The following is an 11,393-nucleotide window of genomic DNA, read 5'->3' as shown; positions in this document are numbered from 1 at the left end:
CCTCAAGGAAATCCCAAGAAAGTTTCAGGGCTGTAGTACACGGGTGAACACTTAGGTTGAAGGTTGCAGTTGTTCTTATTTCTCCTCTATTGAAGTTTTAGTTCTTAATTTAGTTGCTCTAATTTGATTATTTTATCTAAGATAAAAAAACAATACTTTTTAAATTGTCACTGTAAGATGAGTTTTGCTGCTCTACATCCTCCAGTTTGCCTGCTTGTTGTAAGAGTGACAAACTCAAAAATGAACTCTGGGAGTGGGGAAACAAATCCACCTCATGGTAAAATTGTATAGGCACCTAACAACTAAAAGAATAGAAGAAATTAATATTTTATAGGGTAAAATAAAAAATTTTAAACTTTCTTTAACCCAGAAATGTACGCAGGGATTCTTATACAAATCAAGCTAAGACTAGAATATCATCCACAGGCTGATTTAAACATATTTTAAAACAAAGGCTTTATACACGAGTTTACTGAAAAGAAGTCAGCACTTACTCCTCTAAAAGGCAGACGAGCTGAGTTTGTTCTATCTTCACATCAGCTTATCTCTGAGTCTCTAACGAGATGGCATTCAAGAGCACAAATGATTGGAGGAATACTCACTTTGTACAGTACTCACCTAGCAAGAAATCAATGCCTAGGAATTACATGGACTCTGTTGTAAACCCTCAATTTCCAAATAGCTTACACAGAACACGATAAGAATGATTAAAAGCTAGAGCTGCTGTCTTTTGCTGAAAAGTGACGCCATGACTCCTGTTCAGCTGTAACAGGCAGAGATGGGCAGTAACGCGTTACAAGTAACGTGTTACTGCCCATCTCTGCCGTGTTACTGTAATCTGATTACTTTTTTCAAGTAACGAGTAAAGTAAGGGATTACTATTGCAAAAACGGTAATTAGATTACCGTTACTTTCCCGTAGGAACGCTGCGTTACTGTGTTACTAAAACCGTGATTTTTTGCGAGTGTCTCATGACAGTGACGTAAGCGAGTGCGACGTTCGTGACAACAGCTGTGTGCAGATCAACAGTGGATCATATATCGAGTGCAGAGAGAGTATGAGCGTGCAGAGTTTAAAGCGTGGAAGTACTGAACTTAATTTGAGTTTGATTCCATAAAAAGTGACAAAAACATTAGTGTCCGCTGTGCGTGGGAAGAAAACTTCTTTTTACAGCGAAAAAACCCCTAAACTTCCAAACAAGCACCGAGTAGCTACGACGTAATGGGAAACTCACAGAGAAACTCACGGATTCTTCCACTGACCGCGGCACACCTGCACCAGGGTAAACCTCCGCCTACCCCACTCCTGCTTTACAGGTGAAAATAGAGCAACAGCACCGCTGAGTCTTTGACTTTATTTATTTTCTGCTGTGTTTTACTTGCATCTATTTGAAAGACTGAGTGTAAACACAAAAAATATTTTATTTTATGAGCTGGAATGTGCAGAAAATAGGTTTAAATGTTAAACTAATTTCTTCCAGTCAGAGAATGTTGCATATAATTAAATTTTTTGCTTGATGCATAAAGTTAAAAGATTAAAACTAATAAAACAAGTTTTAAAAAGAGACTTTTTCATTTGATTACATTTTGTATGATGGATTATGCAGAAAAAGTAGAACTGGGCTGAGAGATCACTTTATCACCTACTCAGGTTGTAAATCGTGTTTTTAAAAAGTAACTAAGTAATTAATTACTTTTGAAAATAAGTAATCAGTAAAGTAACTGGATTACTTTTTTGGGGAAGTAATTAGTTACTGATTACTTTTTTCAAGTAACTTGACCAACACTGGTAACAGGAGTGTGTAAAAACACACACAATTCCCCACAATTCAGTGTTGAACTCTGGAAAAGGTGCCGCAAGATGATGCTGAGCCTGTGTCAAAGAGAAACAGAAGCTTAGGTTGCGTTTTCAGTAAGTCAAACTGCATGACACTTTCTCCCCAAGGCTTCCCAAGAAATACTTCATTTTTTAAAAGGTGGGGTTCAGTGTATGCTGAAATATTGAAAACCCTGTCTCAAGTAAGAGTAGAAAGACTTGTTTGGCAAGAAATTTGTGTCACTTTAGATAATCTTTCATCTTTATAGCTCCTTCATAATATCTCCAAAACTGCAGCTCTTGTTGGGTGGTCCTGGTATGCAGCAGTCATTATCTGTCAAAAGTGGTCTGAGCAACAGGGTCATGGATGGCCAAAGCTCACTGATGCATGTGGGCAGTGAAGACTGGCCCTTGTGGTCTGACCCAACAGATGAAATACTATAGCAGCTATAGTATCTCATCTGTTATACAGGGAGTGCAGAATTATTAGGCAAGTTGTATTTTTGAGGAATAATTTTATTATTGAACAACAACCATGTTCTCAATGAACCCAAAAAACTCATTAATATCAAAGCTGAATGTTTTTGGAAGTAGTTTTTAGTTTGTTTTTAGTTTTAGCTATTTTAGGGGGATATCTGTGTGTGCAGGTGACTATTACTGTGCATAATTATTAGGCAACTTAACAAAAAACAAATATATACCCATTTCAATGATTTATTTTTACCAGTGAAACCAATATAACATCTCCACATTCACAAATATACATTTCTGACATTCAAAAACAAAACAAAAACAAATCAGCGACCAATATAGCCACCTTTCTTTGCAAGGACACTCAAAAGCCTGCCATCCATGGATTCTGTCAGTGTTTTGATCTGTTCACCATCAACATTGCATGCAGCAGCAACCACAGCCTCCCAGACACTGTTCAGAGAGGTGTACTGTTTTCCCTCCTTGTAAATCTCACATTTGATGATGGACCACAGGTTCTCAATGGGGTCCAGATCAGGTGAACAAGGAGGCCATGTCATTAGTTTTTCTTCTTTTATACCCTTTCTTGCAGCCACGCTGTGGAGTACTTGGACGCGTGTGATGGAGCATTGTCCTGCATGAAAATCATGTTTTTCTTGAAGGATGTGTTACACTGTTGAAATGATGGGCCAACTCATCTCCCGTGCAACATATTTATTTTTACAGAAAACTGTAAAAACAGAAAAATAAGACAATCAGTTCTTTGGCGCGCAGGCCGTACGCTGCCTCTTCATCACTGACACTACTTCTTCTAGTGTAGCTGACATTACTTTATACAAGTAACTTATACAATTTCACATTCACATGCACCACCTTTGTAAACTGGTTAAATCACACAAATACATTTTACTATACACATGAATAACATAGTGAACTCTCATTACAGTTTTATCTTGTTTTTACTACTGTTTTAATCTATTTATGAACCTGTCTTCTTAACTGTATTTAATAAACTAGATCTCTTTCAAATAAATGTTTTTCTTAACATATTTCTACAGCATTCACTCTTCATGAACTAAACATAAAGCAATTCACATTTTCTCTTATTGTGCAAAATATATATCTTGTGGCTTTAACCCAAAAATACACCTGCACCGAGCTCACAGAGTTTCGGTACAGTCTAACACTTGAATCGGCACAGGCTAATAACTGGACCAACTTGGAAATGAGCTCTTTAGCTTAACATTCGCCACACACAAGACATTTATCATTAATCGCCACTGCTGTCTGTCACTTTTATAACATCTGTTTATATTATCAACCACCCAGCTTACCTGTAAAAACAGAAAAATAAGACAATCAGTTCTTTGGCGCGCAGGCCGTACGCTGCCTCTTCATCACTGACACTACTTCTTCTAGTGTAGCGTCAGCTACCGATGCGTACAGGACCCAGCGCCCTCTGCTGGCGGAACTTATGCAACAGTAAAACTTACATTGCAGTGGCCTTACTAAAAGAAAATGTCTCTGAGCATCAAATAAAATGGGGGGCTACTATTTTCATGTCTCTGTCTTTAACATAGTGCCACAGATGCAGACTTCTTCCTGTACCACTGCTTGAAGAAGGTGTCTTCCAGAAACTGGCAGTAGGACTGGGAGTTGAGCTTGACTCCATCCTCAACCCGAAAAGGCCCCACAAGCTCATCTTTGATGATACCAGCCCAAACCAGTACTCCACCTCCACCTTGCTGGCGTCTGAGTGGGACTGGAGCTCTCTGCCCTTTACCAATCCAGCCACGGGCCCATCCATCTGGCCCACCAAGACTCACTCTCATTTCATCAGTCCATAAAACCTTAGAAAAACCAGTCTTGAGATATTTCTTGGCCCAGTCTTGACGTTTCAGTTTGTGTGTCTTGTTCAGTGGTGGTCGTCTTTCAGCCTTTCTTACCTTGGCCATGTCTCTGAGTATTGCACACCTTGTGCTTTTGGGCACTCCAGTGATGTTGCAGCTCTGAAATATGGCCAAACTGGTGGCAAGTGGCATCTTGGCAGCTGCACGCTTGACTTTTCTCAGTTCATGGGCAGTTATTTTGTGCCTTGGTTTTTCCACACGCTTCTTGCGACCCTGTTGACTATTTTGAATGAAACGCTTGATTGTTCGATGATCACGCTTCAGAAGCTTTGCAATTTTGAGACTGCTGCATCCCTCTGCAAGATATCTCACTATTTTTGACTTTTCTGAGCCCGTCAAGTCCTTCTTTTGACCCATTTTGCCAAAGGAAAGGACATTGCCTAATAATTATGCACACCTGATATAGGGTGTTGATGTCATTAGACCACACCCCTTCTCATTACAGAGACGCACATCACCTAATATGCTTAATTGGTAGTAGGCTTTCGAGCCTATACAGCTTGGAGTAAGACAACATGCATGAAGAGGATGATGTGGACAAAATACTCATTTGCCTAATAATTCTGCACTCCCTGTACTATAGCTCAAATTGCTCAAATACACAGCGTATCACAGTCTGTTGCACATGGGACTGCAGAGCTGCAGATCAGTCAGGGTGCCCATGTTGACCTCTGTCCACCACTGAAATACAATAATAATAATAATAATAATAATAATAATAATAATAATAATAATAATAATACACGCACGCACGCACGCACGCACGCACGCACGCACGCACGCACGCACGCACACACACACACACACACATATAAATATATAAGACAATGATATATATCCACGGCCAGCTTATCAAGCAGTGACCTCAGCATCCTGCTCCCTGTGAGTCAAGCAAATCTAATCTCTAAAAAGTTCTTTTAAGATATTTTCCCCTCAGGCACTGCCTGCCTCTGTGTAAGCCAAACACCCCAAAAAAGACATTAAACAGGCCTGAGATCTGTCAGGGGATTGATATAATAAGCCAAAGTTAACACAGTCATAACCTCTTCTGCTGCAAGTGGAGCAGTCAGCAGGCTTTAGCAGCAAATCGCTCTCCCACACATCACCCAGCTGTTGGACACAGTTTCATGAATACAGTCTTCTTATGTATCACAGTGGAAGCAACAAACTGTTTTTATAAATTAATTTTATGAAGAAATGCATTTGCACAATGATTCTGTCATTGGGTAAGAGATTGTGTTACTTGAGCTGACATCAATGAGCTATATTTATTTTTCAGACATTCATCCTTTGTGTAATTTAATATTTTATTCATGTTTTAATGTTTACACTGGTTTCTCTAATGTGAAAATGGAGCAGTCTCCATCTCCCTTTTCAATTTACTTCTTGAACTGAATATAAATGTAAAAAGCTTCAGCAGCACATCATGCAAAATGTAGAAGCAGAACATTGAAATGACAGTTATTCATTTGTCAGATTTATGACTGCAACTGCACTTAGTTTCTCAATAATAACTAGAAAGTTTTTTTCACACTGTGACATTTCAGGTCATGTTCCTGATGGCCTGTCAGAATCATTAAAAACACCTCGGTTAAACACTGCCCTGATAAGGTATACAGGCATATATGGTGTTACTATTTTGTTACTATTATAGTATAAACGGGCGATCGTGGCTCAAGAGTTGGGCGTTCGCCTTGTAATCGGAAGGTTGCCGGTTCGAGCCCCGGCTTGGACAGCCTCGGTCGTTGTGTCCTTGGGCAAGACGCTTCACTCGTTACCTACTGGTGGTGGTCAGAGGGCCCGGTGGCGCCAGTGTCCGGCAGCCTCGCCTCTGTCAGTGCGCCCCAGGGTGGCTGTGGCTACAATGTAGCTGCCATCACCAGTGTGTGAATGTGTGTGTGAATGGGTGGGTGACTGGATATGTAAGGCGCTTTGAGGTCCTTAGGGACTAGAAAAGCGCTATATAAATACAGGCCATTTACCATTTTAAAGGCATGTGGTGTAAAATTGGTAAAGTTAGGAAGCACTAAGTCCTGCCTCATCTCACCTATGGTGGGTTTTTAATGTAAAATGAGTGCTTAACATACCTCTGTGCACCAAGATAGAAGATAAATGTTTGGTGTAAGTTACCCAGGTGCCAGCCATCTTAAATGCAGCTCTTTTATAGGATATGAGCTGGCAAGAGTACAAGTTTGGTTGGTCAAAGTAATTAGGGAAGTGTGAAATGAGCTTTAAATTGTGTATGTGCAAATATCTGCTTCCATTCTTGACAAGCGATTGATGATGTTAGGATTATTTATGAAAACTAACCTTCTTGGTTTTTCTTTTCCCTCTCTGGAAGGATTATGTCACATTTGAATTGAGAATGTTTGATCTGAGAGAATATAAAGGTGGACTGCAGGATGTGGGAGTGAGACGGAAACGTTGCCATTTTGCTGTGTGTGTGAAAGATTGACCAATAAACGAATGAGTTCAGTCAAGAGTGATGTCGACTGGTTTCCACACCACACCTCTCTGCGTAACAAGCACTTTTTCTTTCATACAGGTGGAGTCATGAATACTGACCTTAACTGAGGCAAGTGAGGCCCGCAGGTGGATGTTTTGTCTTCTCCACTTTGTCAGGCAGGTCTATTTAAGTGATTTCTTGATTGGGAACAGGTATGGCAGCGATCTAGCCTGGGTTTGGGTACAGAAATTGAACTTTTCCCCTTAATAATGAACACCTTCATTTAGAAACTGCATTTCGTGCTTACTTGTGTTATGTTTTCAATTTGTTTGATGATCTGAAACATTGAAGTGTGACAAGCATACAAAACAACAGGAAATCAGGAAGAGGGCAAACACTTTTTCACACTGTAGATCTGGGAACAGAGAGCAGTACACCAAACACAACCTCAAAAAAGTTATAAAGACAGCAAAAGCAGCATAAACTGAATGAAGTGAACATTACTTAATGACCAGAGACTCGGCAGCGATGTGAAAGAGAATCTAGCAGATAACACCAGGAGCAGCAGGAATCTGCCAACAGGGAGTTGCTGGCTGAAGGTCTAAACCTTTGCCGTTTGAGAGATCGGATAGGACAGGTCCACCTCCGAGGGATACTGCTCATTCACTTTTCATGTGAAGAATGTGAAATGAGTTCTGGGCTGTGTGAAGCACCAGGCCCAGATGGGATCCCAGGCAGGGTTCTCAAAGACCATACTCACCATCTTCCTGAAGTGATGACTTACATCATAAATACATTTCTGTGCTGTTATGATTCTTGTTCTTTGACCCAGTGTTTTATGTTCTGGGCCCCGTGATTCTGTTTGCTTATCATTGTTTTGGTCATGAAGGGTGACTTACGTTTCCTAGTTTAGTTTTCTTATGTTTGAGTCTTCTGATTATTGTGTTTATCTCTTATGGTTCTGGTTTAGTTCCCTTTAGTGTTTCCCTTTTGCTATGTTTTAGTTCTCAGTGTCTCCTGTGTATGTCAGTCTTGTTGTCATGCTCCAACTGTCTTTGTCTCTGTGTTCTGTCTTTAGCGCCTCTGTAGTCTCCCCAAGCCCATTTTGTCTCTCACTCCCTCTGCTGTCTCTTCCTCTCTCTGTATATGTCGTCTCCCTTACCTGTTCCAGTGTTCCTGTCCTCATGCTTGTCTCTTCTGTTTGTCAGGCATTCCCGTGTTTGCTTATCCCTCATCACCCCTCTGTAACTTTGTTACCAAGTTCTTGTACTTCTGTGCTGCCTGCATTTGGGCCCTCATGGATTTTAACATCCATGTGGACAACCCTCAGGACATAGGGACTAAAGACCTGAGTAACACTCAGCATGTAACAGAGACCACACATAATAGAGGACACACTCTGTACCTGCTGATCTCCAAGGGCCTGAGCATTTCAGAGGTTACTGTGTCTGATGTGGGTGTGTCTGATCATTACTGTGTTTTCTTTGAAAGTAAAATCTCAGCCCACACAAATATATCAACAGCAGTGATCACAAAACGGTGTATAACTGAACACAGTAGTGCAATTTTTAACCAGGTCTTCCCATTAACACCTGACCTGTCCAGAGGGTCAGTCAATGAGCTCGTCAATCGCTTCAATGCTAACATGTTAAATGTAATGGACACTATTGCTCCCATTAAGGTGAAGGTTATCTCTGGAAGGAAAAAGTCTCCATGGAGAAACTCCACACTGGTGAAAAATGAAAAAAGAGAGTGTAGGAAAGCTGAGCGCAGATGGAGAAAAACAAACCTCCAGGTTCATTATGACATTTATAAAGAGAAACTTCACAATTATAATTTACAACTGAGGAGTGCAAGGAGGTCCTACTTCTCTGACATCATCACTAAAAACAGCCATAATGCTCGGGTCTTATTTGCTACAGTTGACAGGCTAACAAACCCTCCTGTGCCAGTGGCAGCTGAACTTCATTCAACCATGGCCTGCAATGACTTCGCCAAATTCTTCACAGAGCAAATCCAAAAGATTAGACAAGCAGTTGGTACATCAACAGCAGATCCAGGATATGTACTGTGTCCACCAAAAAACTGTTTAAACACCATGAAACAGTTTCAACCTATTAACAGCAAAGACCTGGAGGACATCTTAGGTCAACTGAACTCCTCCTCCTGCTGTTTAGATGTCCTGCCAACAAGTTTTTTCAAAAAGGTCTCAAAGACTTTAGAGTCAGACCTGTTACAGATCGTCAACTTTTCCTTAATGTCAGGTGTGTTTCCAGAACCACTAAAAACTGCTGTAATAAAACCTATACTGAAAAAGGACAATCTTGACAAGACACAAATGAACAACTACAGGCCGATCTCAAATCTCCCATTTTTAAGTAAGATCATTGAAAAAGCAGTTTCTCAACAGCTCAATTACTTCTTAAAACAGAATAACTGCTACGATGCCTTCCAGTCAGGTTTTAGACAGAACCACAGCACTGAAACTGCTCTGACCAAAGTGTTTAATGACATATGTCTGAATACAGACAGTGGAAAAATGTCAGTCCTAGTTTTACTGGATCTCAGTGCAGCATTTGATACAGTTGACCACAACATATTACTCAAACGACTGGAGAACTGGACAGGTCTTTCAGGAACTGTACTAAACTGGTTCAAAACATACGTAGAAAACAGGAAATACTTTGTATCAACAGGTAACTTCACATCTGAGCAGACAAGTATCACATGTGGAGTTCCCCAAGGTTCCACAAAAAAAATCTACCTGAATTGAAATTAAAATTAATACGTTAACAATTCTGTTTTGCAGTGTCCAAACAGCCACTTCACAAGCGCATGGCACAACACAGAAGAGCCACCTCCACAGGACAAGACTCAGCAGTCCATCTGCATCTTAAGGACAAAGGTCACTCTTTCGAGGATGCCAATGTTCACATTTTGGACAGAGAGGACAGATGGTTTGAAAGAGGAGTGAAAGAAGCATCTATGTCCACTGTGAGCGACCATCTTTGAACAGAGGCGGGGCTTACGACACCAACTCTCTGCCATCTATAATCCAGTTTTGAGATCCTTCCAAGACGCCTTAACGCCCACTCACATCCTGGGCCATCTGACCTCAGGAATTCGCATGATAAGGTGGGGCCAGGTTTCACAATGAACACACCCGAAACTCTGGCTGATTGGGACCCACGCCCAGTTTCCCACCTTGGCTCAGGCGATTAGAGGATCATCAGGGGGTCCTTTTGTCCCTCTGTGGGGGGTCACTCCCACTAGGTTTATATCTGGGACTCTCCACCATTTGACCTTAGAACTGAAGAAGCTTCTCGGATGAGAGGTGAAACGTCTTCAAGCAACTTAAAGAAGTCCAGACGCTGTTCTTTGCAAGCTCCTTTGACTATATATATATATATATATATATATATATATATATAAAAACACCCAGCACGCCCCTGCGGGCGGTTTATCCTTCAAGCTCGGGTCCTCTACCAGAGGCCTGGGAGCTTGAGGGTCCTGCGCAGTATCTTAGCTGTTCCCAGGACTGCGCTCTTCTGGACAGAGATCTCCGATGTTATTCCCGGGATCTGCTGGAGCCACTCGCCTAGCTTGGGAGTCACCGCACCTAGTGCTCCGATTACCACGGGGACCACCGTTACCTTCACCCTCCACATCCTCTCGAGCTCTTCTCTGAGCCCTTGGTATTTCTCCAGCTTCTCGTGTTCCTTCTTCCTGATATTGCTGTCATTCGGAACCGCTACATCGATCACTACGGCCGTCTTCTTCTGTTTGTCTACCACCACTATGTCCGGTTGGTTAGCCACCACCATTTTGTCCGTCTGTATCTGGAAGTCCCACAGGATCTTAGCTCGGTCATTCTCCACCACCCTTGGGGGCATCTCCCATTTTGACCTCGGGACTTCTAGGTTATACTCGGCACAGATGTTCCTGTACACTATGCCGGCCACTTGGTTATGGCGTTCCATGTATGCCTTGCCTGCTAGCATCTTGCACCCTGCTGTTATGTGCTGGATTGTCTCTGGGGCATCTTTACACAGCCTGCACCTGGGGTCTTGCCTGGTGTGATAGACCCCAGCCTCTATGGATCTTGTACTCAGAGCTTGTTCTTGTGCTGCCATGATTAGTGCCTCTGTGCTGTCTTTCAGTCCAGCTTTGTCCAGCCACTGGTAGGATTTCTGGATATCAGCCACCTCCTCTATCTGCCGGTGGTACATACCGTGCAGGGGCCTGTCCTTCCATGATGGTTCCTCGTCTCCCTCCTCTTTCTTGGGTTTCTGCTGCCTGAGGTATTCACTGAGCACTCGGTCAGTTGGGGCCATCTTCCCAATGTATTCTTGGATGTTCCTTGTCTCATCCTGGACTGTGGTGCTGACACTCACCAGTCCCCGGCCCCCTTCCTTCCGCTTAGCGTACAGCCTCAGGGTGCTGGACTTGGGGTGAAACCCTCCATGCATGGTCAGGAGCTTTCTTGTCTTTATGTCAGTGGCTTCTATCTCCTCCTTTGGCCAGCCTATTACCCCAGCAGGGTACCTGATCACGGGCAGGGCGTATGTGTTGATGGCCCGGATCTTGTTCTTACCATTCAGCTGACTCCTCAGGACTTGCCTGACCCTCTGCAGGTACTTGGTGGTTGCAGCCTTTCTAGCGGCCTCTTCATGGTTCCCATTTGCCTGCGGGATCCCCAGGTACTTGTAACTGTCCTCTATGTCTGCAATGTTGCCTTCTGGTAGTTCAAT

Source organism: Diplotaxodon limnothrissa, linkage group LG1 (genome assembly GCF_057381915.1).
Source record: "Diplotaxodon limnothrissa isolate DT_005_m linkage group LG1, D_limnothrissa_male_GT1.1, whole genome shotgun sequence".
Taxonomy (NCBI): domain Eukaryota; kingdom Metazoa; phylum Chordata; class Actinopteri; order Cichliformes; family Cichlidae; genus Diplotaxodon; species Diplotaxodon limnothrissa.
Note: the sequence above shows the minus strand (reverse complement) of the source record.